The following is a 15,762-nucleotide window of genomic DNA, read 5'->3' as shown; positions in this document are numbered from 1 at the left end:
CGAAATCAGCTGATTTGCGAAGACACGTTCACCGCTAGACCAACCCAGTGGGTTGGGCAGTCAGATCTATTCATATGTAACAAACTAGATTTGAACCAGGAGTTTGTTCCATAACAGAAGTTTATACTTCATATCTTAGTCGGTGACCAATTTTTCGCAGGCTAGACTGCATAAAAATAAAACAGGTAAGAAACGTTAAGATAAAAATAACAATAAAGACAAATATAAAATGAAGATAAACAATATGTAGTCTTCTAAGATTCCAAGGTTCAAAATTTAAAATATCGGCAATTACGTCTTCCGGTTTATGAAACTAGTATATTGGATTATTAATCAAAAGCCCATGATTAACCGAAACAAAAAACATTGATTGGAATATTTAGTGACTGAATATGAGCCGAGAGTAGATTAAAGATCTTAACGATTGAAAAAGCTTGAACGCTGTACAGACGACTTACATAGTTTAGCCTTGTTAATTTCAAAGCGCCACTCGTGTTACCATCTTTGATATGATTTCCTAAATTAAATGATTTTTTTTTTTACTGTTATCAGAGATTTGTATAGGTACTATAAAGAGTTAAAATCCTAACAATAGTTATCAATGAACAATGTAACGAGAAGGTAATATCCTTCCAAACCCCATACCCAATTATAATTAATATTACTGTAAAATGCCAATGGTATGCGATCTCAAGGTAAATATCATTCAAGAATCTCTTGAACATTCTGTGAAGATAATTGGCTGTAATACTGCAGGACCTTCAACTGTAATAACAGCTGATCGGCTACGATGTTAAATGTTTATTACCAATCGATTGGGTCGTTACTATTATTTATATGATATCCATTGAGTGTACTAGGCAGTAACCATAAAGTACAGTTTCCGAGCCGTAATATCATTTTTGTCCTTGGAACTCTAATGTCGCGTTACTATTATTACTGTACAACTTAACTTGATTTTGCAATTTTATTTTCTGTCTTGAGAATTAGGAATCTGTTTTCGCTCATTGAATTTTTATAACTGTTATAAACAGTGGCGTGCTTATATTTTTATAAGCAATTTGAAGATATACAGGTTCAATATCGTATTACAAATTTGTTTCAAAACGGTTTAAAATTGTACAGTATTTTGTATTCTATATTATTCATTATGTACATGACATTTTATTAATAATAATATTTAATTGAGTTAAGGGAGATATCTACTCTTAACGCGTGACAAGTCAGAACAGCAACACAAAGAACAAGATGTAAAACAGGTATAAAAATAGAATCACAATATAATTAACTGTGTGTACTGTACAACATACAAAGACTGCAAAAAAGAAAAGTAAGTGTCAATAGCCAAGAAGATATTTAAATTAAGGACAAATACCAAAACTGTATCTTTGTATCAAAATAGCTGATCTCCGTGGCGGAGTGGTAACGTTTCGGCCTTTCATCTGGAAGTTCCGGGTTCGAATCCCTGTCAGTCATAGCATTTTTCCATACGCTACAAAATTCCATTCCTTACGCACAAGCTTCAAGGTAGTAATCTAATGAAGCCAAAAATAAATGAAACACTCGTCAAGGCTGTAAGATCATTTTAATATTAATTGCTATTCTGTAATTATTTTTAAAGATTTAAATTTTATCACAGTTTTTAATTTAGGAGAGAGCGGGGTAGTACGACCTGCCATACAACAAGGTTTTTTTTTATGTAGCCTTACTTCGTGTGAGGCAATAAAAAATTATTCGCGTATTATATACATGGTTAGGAAATAAAGTTCCTGAAAGATGATTAAAGTGCTTCCATAAATATTCATAAAAATATATGTGTAGGGCACAGTCATGAGGTTATGTCAACGAAAAATCGTCTTCGTAAATTTTAATTTAATATATTGCGCGTATTCGCGGCTCGATCAGGATATTGAGTAATTGACAGTTGAAAATGTTTATATAATTACAATTTAATAGTTTACGAATGTAAATAAAACAATATTTGTCTATGAGACAAATCAATAATAAAAATGAAAAGAAGAATAATAAACGACAGTAATAAATAACGCACAATAATAATCAGAATAATAACAAAAATGACAACAGCACCCATTATGATAATAAATGTCAATAATAAACAAATAATAATCGTAGTAATCACAGCCGCAACAATAATAATAATAATAAACAGTGATTACATACAAAACAGAATTTAAAGTAATCGTTATATTTGGTTAAATATTAAAAACCAAAATTCAGTCCCACTGACAAAAGATATTACCACATGACTGCTAATCTTAACACCTTTAACCCACTAGTTTTGTATTAACAACAATAGTACAATAGATAAGACAAGTGTAAAGTTCTTTTACTGCAAATACCTTTTCAGTTCACAAATAAAACTACGCTAACAATTTATTAATGAAATTTATGACATTATCTATTTCACTTATAATCTAACAGTAACTCACCGAACCATTTCCTGTTTTCATGTACTGTCCACACTGGAATTACTTGTGACATCACCTTACTCGCGTCGAACGTGCACGCACTAGAAATTCGCTCGTTGACTGACTTAACATAATACTCCTCGCAGGATACTCTCGCCTTGTACCTCTCATTATCACTCTTCGCTTAGGTCTTTCTCGCAGACTGATTTTAACTCGTCTTTTCTGGAGTATTTATACTCCTGTCCTCTTTACCTGCAGGACCGGATCTAACTCGAAGCGTGAGAATGATAGTCCACCGTCACGTTTTCCCATGAGATTCCTTCTCTAGTTCGGTAACCCTTCTCAAGGAACAACATCTGTTTAGGTGTTAGGTGTCAGCGGGTAGTATTACAAAGGACTATTTTTAAACGGACCTGTTGGCTTTACTAAAAGGATTTCTTTTAGCCCTTTCTGGATTCCTCCCATTATTTTATTTTCTACTACTTTTTCTTAAATAGCAGGAATCCGTTACTCAGGTCCGTTATACCAGTCTTGTTACAATATTATATCGCCCTAAATTACTTTCTTATGTGTCTTTTCACAGATAAGAAAAAATAATGTAACTTCAAGAAAGTATTTAACTCATTTTTTCAATTTTTTTATCATGAAAATAGTTCTACTTATTTTCTACCTAAATATTAGATATCCATGTAGAAATGTCATTTCAACAATATCGGAAGCAAAGAAGGTTTTTCAGGGTGGAAGGGCGATGTGTGTTATTAAAAGGAAATTCTATTTATTACATTTCTAAGAAATGTAGTGAAAACAGTTTTATTTATTTTCTATATTTTTGTCAAATTTTATTTTTATATACCATTTACTTTTCGAACACAACAATCGCTCTTTTAAGTAATACACTCAAACGAGTTACTACCCTTATTACTGATTTACGTATGATATATTTTTAATTTTCGTGCTTAACGATTTTGGGGGGCAATTAAATAAAAATAGATTTTATATATAATTAAACTTTTAAAAAAGCTGGGAAAATTAGAAGGAGAATTAATTATAAAATATTTAAGTTTGCAAGAAAAGAATTTTATAAAAAAATTGTTTTCTCTTTGAATAAAGTTTTGGATAAGGAACCATAGTGGCTGTATCTTATCGATCTCTTGACCAATTTTAATAAAAATTAGATGACATCAAACGACCTGTTTGCAGAAGTTACCTGTTTTCAGAAGTTACTGTGCAATATTTCAGATTTATTTGATTCTTTGTCTTCTTGCTTAATGTAAACATCTGTCATCTTCTTTTATCTTATTTGTTAATGAACCAGGTGATCTTAATTATTGTTAGAATTAATTATATGAATTTACTTTCCTTTAAGATGTATTAGAACATCATTAAATTTTTATTTTTCTATCTAGACATATTTAATATATATTTAAAATGTGAACTTAACTAAAAATATAAATTGTTATAACTTATTGCAATATTTAATTAATGAAGTATAAAATTTGAAAGTAAATAAAGGAACTGATTATTAACAACTGGTTATCCGGCATTACTTAATGTATACAGTTTACACAACTGACGAATTGCTCCGCGGCTGAAATTGTTGTACAAATCCGTTATTCCAATCTAAAGATGTCAAGAAAACAATAACTGACGAAAAAAGCAAAAAGAAAAAACCTTATTGTTCCCATCCTAGAATGAAATTTCCCAAATTCGTAACCAAAATGATGTAATAGAATCATCTAATCAGTACATGTGACTTTGATTCCAAAAACAATTAGAATTTATTTACTTCCTCACCCATCCATTGGCATTTGAATAAAACCAAATTGCATCACGTTAGTTACCGTAGGGGCATTTAATTACGTGAAAAATTTACTTCATGTGTGATTAAAATTTTTTGTTACTGAACCCATAAGGTCAGTCAGTGTTTCCTTATCCCGTTTACCGTTAATGACCAAAATTGAGTGGCATCTATATCCCATACAGAAATCATCGTGCCAAACTTCATCCAAATCGGTTCATCATGTCTAAAGATATTAAACAAAAAAACAGGCCAACCGTACATACATCATACCGGATTTTTTCAATGCTAAAATTGTGTTTTTTTTTGTTTTTTGTTTGAATGAGTCATATTCGAAAAATATCAACATCTTGCAAAAACTCCGACATGTAAAATTTGACCCAATATACATACTTTCCCTTGCATAACAGTATACTGTATTGCTGTATACAGTATATATAGCCGGGAAAATAATATTATTATAGTAATTTTTTTTGTATAAATTAATCTATTGTTTCCCGAACATTTTGTGTACTCTACACAGTAGATATGCATGCGAGAAGGTACGGTAGAAAAGAAATTAGAGGTCTATTTCAATAATGTATTGACAGTAGGATGCTTATTGCATACATTCATAGTTAAGTTTACTGAAGTTGACGTCCTTGAATGCATTTCCGTGTTATGTACGTCTACATGTTTTGTTGAATTAACGCGCTGTTACTTCCATAAATCAGCAACTAGAATCCTTGTTCATCCTTTCATATCATTTTTTTCTTTAAGCTTTGTAGTCAGAGCATAATTCTTTTGTTGAAATTTTCTCACGATTTTTTTCTCATCTGATTGTTTGTTAATATTTTTTTACTGGTAGATACGGTTTGTTTCTGTTTACAAGTAGTTTATTTTTAATAATTACTTAATACTGTAGATTCACATAAGGGTAAAAGTGTTTTTAAACGATTTAAGAAATAGGTTTCTGGGCCAAATGTTCTCGGCTATGTTTTTATTTTGTTATTCATCTTCATTTTCTCTTTTATTTTGATTAATTAATTATATTTTTTTAGTGTCTAGTTATATTGGTTAACATTGCTGTCACCATTATTGGTTTCTTTTGATTAAAAAAATTACAATAAAAAATATATATTTAAAGAAATCCTACTCTTCTTGTTTGTACTCCTAATATTAGGTTTGCATCAAAAAGAAAATGGTCTTATCTCTAACTAGGTTGGTTTGATTTTGCTTGTAATGTAGAAGAAGGATTTTTGTTCTAAAAGTGTGAAGTACTACTACCCGTACATCATAACGTGAACTAACCGGTCTATTCAATGAGTTAGGTTTACGCCACGCCCGTTCAGCGCATCTTATTGGCCTTGTGTGAGGCGCATTGCATATTGACGACGTCAAATTCGATTGCAGTGATTTAACTATCCATTCGCACAACCGCGCATGGAGACCACGCCCACGTACTATAACTCTGTTCTTTTATTGGATTTGTTAGAAATCGACTGCTAAACTTAAAGCTTTCATTGTGATTCCTTGTTATACCGCTCGAATATAAATTAGAAATCTATTAAACTCTGATTTTTAATTTATACTCGGATTTCTAATATCATGACTATTCAAAAAAATATAATAATGATTATTAGTTTCGACGCAAAATAAAAACAGTCCAATAAATACTATAAACATAGCCTTTAGTATTACGTATACTACAGATGGAATCACTCTAAAGATTTAGTTCTTAAAATCCACAGTAAAATTACCTGAAGCAGCTGTAAAAAAAAGAAGTTGTATTACATAAACACGGGTTTTTATTATAGTGTACTTTAAATTAATTCCATTCTGAGTTGAAGCACTGTATAAAAAGTACTGATTCATAACAGAAATGGTGGTAAACTCGCAAATGAATTTATTATTTTCACTGTGTCGTAATATTTTTTTTTTGGTTGCGACAGATTTGAATTACTTTAGATTTGCAAGGGGGGAAACATTCACAATTGTTTTATCCTGGAATAATAATGTGCATTACAGAACCTGTTTCTGTACATAATGAAGGTGATAATTGTTGGTCTGAATGTCATTTTCGGTAATGATTCTGGACATTTGCCAGATCACCTACGTTCTCTACGATTGTTGCATTATCATAAATAACTACACTTTAAATTAAAATCATAAGTTGGTATAAGTATAGAAAAATTTTAATTAAATTGATAACATTTTTAATTTATTATATTATTTATCTTATTACAGTTTATTGAGAGCTTGTTGAATGTTTAAAAGTACTCGTCCTTGAACACTTAAAAGTACTCGTATTGTGATAATATTACTAATCAACATTCTTTTATATATGCATTTTCCCCTTTGTAAAACAATTGATACCGCAGTAAACTTCCCATTAGCCCATCAGCAGTGACAAGTTCAACGAAGGTTCAAGAAAATTAGTTTCCGTTGAACTACCTTCTACATCGTTTTCCAAATAAATTATTTTCCAAGATGTCTGTTTTGAGGTATAAATCCATTTATAAATGAAATAATGTAGTGGGGAGGTTTAAAAATGAAGATAAAGAACGGACGATTACAATTGCTGTAATATCCGGACGGAGTGACTGCTTTTGCCATCGCGTATTACGTAGTACTGATCGTACTGGAAGCGGTGGTGTTGACGGCAATGGTGGCAAGGAGGTGGCTTGTCCTCGGGCTAGAATTTGCACTGGAGAAATGTAAATCATTATGGCTGGTAGGCAAAAGTTGGATCAGATAAAATTCGAGATGGACAATGTACCGATCATTCCCAGCCCGATAGTGGAGTACCTGGGTATGTGACTAGATCACAGGAATTATTCTGAATACCATATACGAGAGGTAGTGAAGAAAGCCGAGAAGATCGTGGGTGCGTTGAGCCATCTTCTTGGAAATGTCACCGGGTCCAGGGCTTCAAAGAGGAAGCTGTACGTACGTTTGATCTACTCTTTGTTGTTGTATGGTGCACCAGTTTGGATCAGGATCCTTCAGCCCACGCGCAACAGGATATTTATCGAAAGCATATAGAGGAAGATGTCACTCCATGTATGTTCCGACAGAACGGTCTCATCCGAAGCAGCGTTCGTCGTAGGGGGTACACCACCGCTGGATCTCGTGGCGAGATCATGCACAGAATCCTGTGAGGGAAAGGGAAAAACTAAGATACGATGCCTTCCTGAACCGATAGAAAAGCAGATGAGAGACGTCCACGAAAGGAAGTTAGACCTATAGGTTGATTCAAAGGTTGCACCGTAGGTAGGCGAAGTTTCAGTGAAGTCAACTTTGAACTCATCCAATTCTTGACTGCCCATGGATTCTTCAGGTCCTACCTTTTCCCAAGAGGACGAGCGGAAGACGACCGATAAACTGTGAGGTCGACAGATCAGAACATCTGATATTTCACTGCAGTAGATGGAGGGACGTGAGGGAGCAATATTACACGAAGACAGGTCTACTGGAGGTGGGTCATCCATCAACAAGGTGCTGATGAGTCCGGAAGCATGGAATGATATAAATGAAATAATGAGTCGAAATAATCTGCAGGAACGAGGCAGATGCATAGGTCATTCGGACAGCTCCGCATTTCGGCGTCGGTAGATGTTAGTTGATGATGAGTGGGGGGACTCCACAGGGGTCCTGTATGTTCCCTGTGGAAAGCTACCCTTTACTCGGAATAAACAGAAAAAAACGCTGCCAAATACACACGGAGACTGAGTAATGCTTAGATGGGTCCGGTCTCCGGATGATGTTACAATACTTCAAAAGTTACTAACATTAAAACATTATCGCGTGTTTGCGGCTCGACCAGAATATTGAGAGACTAACAAACTAAAAATTTCTTATAAATACAATTTATTAGCCTAAAAATACAGAAAACAAAATAAATTTTGTATATTATTATTATAATAATAACAAAGGTGAATAAATGACATACAAAGTAGTAATTCAAATAAGGACAAGATTTGTTTAAAGATAGTTAAATTATAAAAACCAGAATACATTCTAATTTACTGAAAAAATAATGAACGCTAATATTAATACCGAATATTGCATTAACTAAAAGATGACACTAAAAAAGTCTAAAGTTCATACTATTTAATTTATGCAAATATTATTACTTTTACTATGTTTTTTCCTGTTTAGCCGTTCCTGTTTACTGTTCAGTTATTACTTCAGTAGATGAATGAGGATGGTGTGTATAAGTGTAAATGAAGTCTAGTTTTGTGCAATCACAGTTCGACCATTCCTGAAATTTGTGGTTAATTGAAAACCAACTATCAAAGAACACTGGTATCCACAATCTAATATTCAAATCCGTATAAAAGTAACTGCTTTACTAAGATTTGAACGTTTTGAAGTTGACTTCGAAATCAGCTGATTTGCGAAGATGTGTTTACCATTAGACCAAGCCGGTGGGTTACTTTTACTATCTGCAATAGAATCTACCCTGCTCTTTATGAATGAGAATAATCCTGTCACTTTCACTACTGTTTACCAATAACTCACCGAACAACTTCTTTCATTCAACTACTGTCCACACTGGAATGCTTGTGACGTACTCTTCACTCGTTGTTACAAAACGCTTACTGATAACGCCGTCACACAATCGTATGGAACATGACCTTGCAGAACTATCCACAGTTATCACGACGACGCCGAACACGGCCTCCCTTAACTACTAACTGCTGCTGTTCCCGCAGGTCCTGGCAGTATTTATATCCTCTGTCCTGCAGAACCAGTACCCGCCCCATTCCTTAACTGTTGAAGCGTAAGAATTCTCATCGTCCGCGCCGTTACATTTCCAATGAATTCCTATTCCGATTCGGTACCCCTTCTCATTGAACAACAGCGGTTGGTGATGTGCCATTATCTGTAGTGCAAATAACAGATTGTTAAACGGACCTGTTAGCCTGAGAAAAGGATCTCTTTTTGTTCCTTTCTGGATTCCTTTCATTATTTTCTCATACTTTCTTCCTAATTGGAAGAAATCGGTTACTCTGGTCCGTTATACTGGTCCTGTTACAGTATAAAAACCTTATCTTAATACTTCACACGGTATTAATAATAATGCATATACGTATAACTTATGTCCTTATCTTATCTTTATACTTAAAATGATGTAATACTGAAATATAAAACAATAAATGTGCACTATTTAAGCAGCTGTATTTTATTTTAAAAAAATAATAAATATCTAGAGTATTTAAACGATGAGATTATTAGTTAATAAGTTGTTGACGAACGGTTTTAAGTAACTATAAATGGAATATTTATATGTTACATTATAATATGTTTACACTAAAATAAACTTTTAACGCACGTTTTGCAAAGTTTTTGAAGTTACTTTTTTTTCTTTTTACAGTGAAAAAGCAGCTGGATTTAATCAGTGTTCTATTATCTTTAATTTAAAATGTAAGTAATGAATTATTTACATATTAACTTTTTATTATTTAATTGTAAAACGTATCTACTTTATAAAAATTGCAATAAAATTCAGTAACTTAAGTTAAAAATATGTATTAGAAAAAAAAAAAGAAAAATTGATAAATTGTTAGTTCACATTAAAATTATTTTAATGCCTTATTTTTTAAATGAAAGTTTTAAGTGTGCGTGTGTGTATTTTCTGAGATAACCGTCATTTTTTTTATATGACACACTTAACCATGCTAATTGCGTACAAACAATAATTATTGTTTGTACATATTGCTTGTAATTCTCATATTAATATGAGAAAAAAGTCACAAGATTTTCTGGGAAGAAATTCATGTGAGAATCCAAGAAATAAATTTTAGGGGATATATTAAACCGATTTTTTTGTATGACTAAACAATTCACCCATAATCTTACGTAGTTCGGGACTTATATCATTTCATAAAAAAAAGTTCATAAAAGTTTTTGAACGACCGCGCTAATTTTTCTACTTTGTTTATAAGACCTTCAAATTTTCTATTTCCTATCTTAAGTCCGTATTTGGAGTACAGCAAAAATTTATTCCGTAATTTTCACTTATCCCAACAGATTTTTTCTTCACATAGTGAAACTCAGAAATATTTTTTTTTACCAGTTGCCTTTACAATTCTTTGAAAAGTTCTGACTTTTTATGGTTCAATATATTGAACCTCCACTTCATGCCAGAACTACCGTCTGCTGGGGGTGTAAACCTTCTATCCAGGCGTAAATGATTCGCCTGGTCCTGTTACTTCTTTATGAAATGATTTTTCTTGTCCCACTAGCACAAGAAATAACAAATTTCTGTTTTCCAACATCCGCTTATTTTTATTATTATTTTTTTTCCTATATATGTGACAAATATTGATGCTTTGGAGTGTGGGTGAAACTAAAAGATTAAGTACGTGTTATTCTTTTATAAAATCATTTTAATTTAGTTAATAGGTTAAGTAACAATATGTATGTTGTTACGAATTTGGTAATTTCTTAGAACATTTTTTTAATAAGTCAGTAGCATAATTTTGCTTTAATATTTTTTTTCATTATATATCTTCAGTAAATAGCAACTTTTTTTTTTTTATCGTGACTTACATCTGACCGTAGTTGAAGGAGATATTTGTCAAAGGTTTGCATTAAAGTTATAATGAATTGATTGAAATTCAACATCATTTCGATGTTAAATAAATCTATCATTACGTAAATATAATTTTTTTATGTAGTTACTAGTGTATCAATAATATCGAATTGTTAACCAATACTTTTTTTTACAAATTATTTACGCAACATTTAATTGAAAAACCATTCTGTAGAGTTGGATTACTCTGTATATATTAATAGTCTGGTTATTAAATACGTAGCTTCCTTGTAAGTTTATATCTATTACATCATTGTGGTGGAGGAAAATTGGATCCACTCTTCGGCTTTCACACTCTTCTTGTAAGCCAAACACGTTCCCCCTTTTTTTTTCTTTTAACTGTTTAGCCTTCGGGAATTACCGTTCAGGTATTACTTTAGAGGATGAATGAGGATGTTATGTATGAGTGTAAATGAAGTGTAGTCTTGTACACTCTCAGTTCGACTATTCCTGAGATGTGTGGTTAATTGAAACCCAACCACCAAAGAATACCGGTATCCACGACCTAGTATTCAAATCCGTATAAAAGTAACTCCCTTTACTAGGACTTGAACGCTGGAACTCTCAACTTCCAAATCTGATTTAAGAAAACGCGTTCACCACTAGACTAACCTGATAGGTTGAGAGCTAAGCAAGTTCACTACGGTTTACCGTCACTGCAATATTGAAATGAAACAGCAAAATGAACAACTTTTTGCAGCGGACTGTAAACCTTTTACGTAGCAGTCGGTTTTCACACGATAATACACGTTGAAAAGAATGAAAATTCCAAAGTTCTTGAAAATGATTTACTTCTAATAGTATGCTTCATTTATTAAACAACGAATAATCATAAGAATTGTATTATTTCTGTAAATGTGATATTACATATAAATGAAAATCGGGCCGGTAAGAGGTTTGTAACAAATTTTTTTTTTTTCTTATTACATGTAACGCTTAATCATTGTTTATTATCTATTATTATATATGTATTGTCTATTACAAATATTTAACATGTATTTTTTTTAAAGAAAAATGTAAATTAATAACAGATTTTGATAATAGAATACCTTTTTTGATATAAATATCGTTTTGTTAAAAACAGTTTTATTTATACAGAAATTTTTGTTTTTTTTTTTTTTTTTTAGCGGAAGAAATAATATCTGCGAAACTCTTCTTACCGTATGGTTTACAATTTCATTGTTATTTTTTTTTAGATATCACTGCGTTTTGTTAGACAATTATTTTATTTTTTTTTATGAATACTGATTGGTATTTTATGGATTTATTAAAATTTATTACCTTAAAACAAACAAACTGAATTTCATGACCAATTTTTTTTGTTGATAGTCATATCATTGATTTCATACCATATTTTTCCTTTTTTAATAAAGCTAATATAATGACCTTTATGAATCGAAAATCCGTGATGTAATATTACTTTGTAAGTGTAACCCTCGATTTTTATTGTTAATTCGATTTTACCCATCAAATTTATTTCTGTTTTATTTATTCCTTTTTTAATAAACCTAGTATAATCTCTTGTTAACTAATTGTTTTATTTTTTTAAAGAAATGATGGGAGTTAAAAAAAATCATCTTCAATACTTTCATTTACGTAACTGCATTTACTATTAAAACAAGCTGTAGTGTATTTTCTTTTAAATTTAATTATTTAAAATATATTATCAATTTTTTGTACGCTATCTAGTACTGTCAAGTACTGCTATCTAGTGGCGCGATTCGTAAAGGTACATTAAAAAAAATGAATGAAATGACGTATTCCAGTTCCGGTGTTCATCAAATGGAAAAAATACGTTGTCTAATAAAATTCGAGGTATTTTTGAAAGTATTCTTTATTACAAATCTAATTGAACTAAAATATAATGTTTTAACGCTTATTTTTCCCCCATTTTCATTTCACTGTTAGGTTAGGTCATGTTTAGAATTGTAAATCGTTGACTTCTTCGCCTCTTACCGACGAAGTTCTAACGAACTCCGTGATAATAAAACATTCTGTTTGTTAACAAGATGAATTTATACAGAAAAGTGGATTGTCAAAATCAACAATATAATGTAGTTTTAAAAATAGAGAAAGTTTACAGGATAATAAAAATACACATAAAAATTTAAAAAAATGCTTATAAAAACCTGAAAATTAGTCATTTTATTAAAATAATGAAATCAGAGAATTTTATGCGTATGTCTTCTTAAACGTGGGAAGAACACAAATATGAAAATGTAGAATCGAAGTAAAGGAAAATAATTAGAAAAATATTACATCCCGTAAAGGATAAAAACACATTTAAACTTAAAAGCAACAAAGAAATACTGCAAATCAAAATATGTATAAAAAAGTAACTGACAATAAAAAAAACGAAGATCCTGATCTTTGTACTTTGGTCACCTTGTCAGAAAGAGGAAAAACAGGTTAAGTAACCAAATTTTAGATTTCTTCTATTATAGGAAAATAATAAATAATAATAATAATAAATAAGCTGGATTAAAAAAGTAAAAAAGACTTAAACTTAAAATATAACAGAAATTATATTAAAAATAGAAACTATATCCCTTTAATTTATCAATTAGATCGACGTTTTCCAGTTGGTAAACGAGTTTACGTAAAAGGTTGCTACAGAAACCAGTCTGTAAGGCGTTGTAGGCAGCTTCGTGAACTGACTGACGCATGAACAATGGACCAATACACATTATAGTGTATGTAAAATCTAAAGACAGGTCCTCCCACAAGCTGTCTCTACTTTCCTCCTCTAAACCACTCTCGAATAACTCGGCGTGTAGAACATGTGCTATTGGTTGTTACAAAAGTAAGACCTCCAAAATAGTACAGACTTGTATTTATTTTTTTTTTTTATTATTGTTTATTCTACTGTATTCATTTATTTTCGCTATTATTTATTTATCTAAATTCGTCGTTTAATTATTTCATCGGTTTTTTATTTATTCTATTGTATCTATTTATTTGAGCTACTATATAAATTATTTTGTATGAAATCATTATATGTTTATTATAGTACGAATTTAATACCTCTGTAGTATTCATAATTTGTTTGTAATAAATTTGATAAACATTATAATATTACTTTTACTCACGTTTCTTAATACTTTATTTATTTTTTTGTACAATTTATATTTTTATTTTCTAGTTTTGTAGGCCTTTCTTTTTCCTGTTTAGCCTCCGGTAATTACCGTTCAGATAATAATTCAGAGGATGATATGTATTAGTGTAAAGGAAGTTAGTCTTGTACAGTCTCAGTTCGACCATTCTTGAGATGTGTGAGTAATTGAAACCCACCCACCAAAGAACACCGGTATCCACGATCTAGTATTCAAATTCGTATAAAAATAACTGACTTTACTAGGACTTGAACGTTGGAACTCTCGATTTTCAAATCAACTGTTTTGAGAAGAGGCGTTCACCACAAGACCATCCCGGTGGGTAAGCATTTTAATACTGACTAACTCTTAATTAACTATATAAAAACATTAAAATGAAAATTATAATGTTAAAAAGTTTCCTAGAACAAAAAATTAAAAAGAAAATCCGAAAATGAAATGGTCGAAAAAAATACAACAACGTACGGAGAAAATTAGGTCTTCGAAGAGGAAGAAGTGAAGGTGGATGGAATGTGGTCCTAAATTGGCCAAAATGTATAAAAAAAAAAACATACTGTAAATATTTCTTCTTTAGAATTCATTCACTCAAACAAATGTTGTTATAACCACCACACAATTAAAATGTATTTTTTTTAATCTTAGACATTATAAATAACAACTGCACTTAATTAGACCAGTAAGTAATAATAATTCAGCCATTCAGTAATATGACACTTAATAATTCGTTGTCAAGTAATGTGATAAAAAAAAGTGTCACGTGTCAGTATTTTAAAAAATAATTATAAATTAACAGACAAAAAAATCGACCGATTACTCCTTAGCTCTTTTACTTAGTATAACTTTTGTTGTTGTGACCGTAAGTTAAATTGGATCTTCTCCGTTATATGTCACCACTGAAAACATGCACATAACTAATGCTTTCATGAAAGCTGCGCAGCTCCATTTAAGTATAAATCAAATACGCTAGAGCGCAGCAGTTACAGTTTTATTAAAAGTACATTTTTCCAAAGATTTTTCAAAAATATTTTTTACCATCTTTTTTTTTTTAATTTTAAATATTAAGCTAATGATTTTGTATGTAGTATTGTTGATATAATTTTAAAAATAATGTTTATTATACGATAAATTTTTCAGTAATTATCTTAATGTTTAATGAATATACTTAACTGGAGCTGTAATTTTAATGAATTCGTTAGTAAGTGCATGATTTAATTCTAAGAGAAGATTTGTTAAAAATAAAAACAAATTTGTTTGTAATAATAACATTTTAAATCACGAGTGATATTTTTTTAATTCACTCTATATATTATGCTTATAATAAAATAGATCCAGTTAGGAGCTTATTTCATTTGTTTGTTAGTATGTTTTTTTTTTTTTTAAGTTATTAAGAGGTGTAATGTAATTTCGTTAGTTTTATATTTGGCGATGATTTTTTTAACATTTCATAGTAAATAACAGTAGCATATCTGCTCATTCCTCATGTGATCTATTTATTTCATGATTATTTGAATGAAGTTTTTATTTTATATGACGTTTATATTCTGTAGGCTAAATTTTTCGTGATGTATTTTTTAGGAAGAGGAAAATTTGTTTTACGTAATGTCTTGTGAGTTTTATATTGAATGATAATTTGTCTCGCTCCAGTGCATCCTTAAACTGTATTCTGATGTCATAAAATGAATTGCTTGTCCTTGTATTATAATTTTTTATTCATATATTTTCACGATAACTATCTAGAAACATAATAGGATCTCTTTGAATGTTTCATAAATAACTCTTTTTTATCTTCTAATTTTATCCCCCTCAAGAAAAAATGAATTATTTTCAAAATTCTTCGGCGAT

The 15,762-nt window shown here is 30.8% G+C and overlaps 1 protein-coding gene across 7 annotated transcripts in view; it reads left to right on the top strand.

Annotated features, from left to right (window-relative positions):
* The window catches only part of drpr (multiple EGF like domains draper), a 283,353-nt gene that overhangs the window by 133,068 nt on the left and 134,523 nt on the right, over positions 1-15,762 (top strand). For 6 of the 7 annotated variants that reach the window (XM_075375261.1, XM_075375260.1, XM_075375262.1 and 3 more), the window contains exon 4: positions 9,587-9,636. The exons of the other annotated variant lie outside the window; for it this stretch is intronic. The gene's annotated coding sequence lies outside the window, so the exon portion shown is untranslated. The remainder of the gene's footprint in view (positions 1-9,586; positions 9,637-15,762) is intronic. 7 annotated transcript variants of the gene reach the window in all.

Source organism: Lycorma delicatula, chromosome 9, assembly GCF_047948215.1.
Source record: "Lycorma delicatula isolate Av1 chromosome 9, ASM4794821v1, whole genome shotgun sequence".
NCBI classification, from domain to species: domain Eukaryota; kingdom Metazoa; phylum Arthropoda; class Insecta; order Hemiptera; family Fulgoridae; genus Lycorma; species Lycorma delicatula.
Note: the sequence above shows the minus strand (reverse complement) of the source record. Positions and strands in the feature narration are given on the sequence as shown.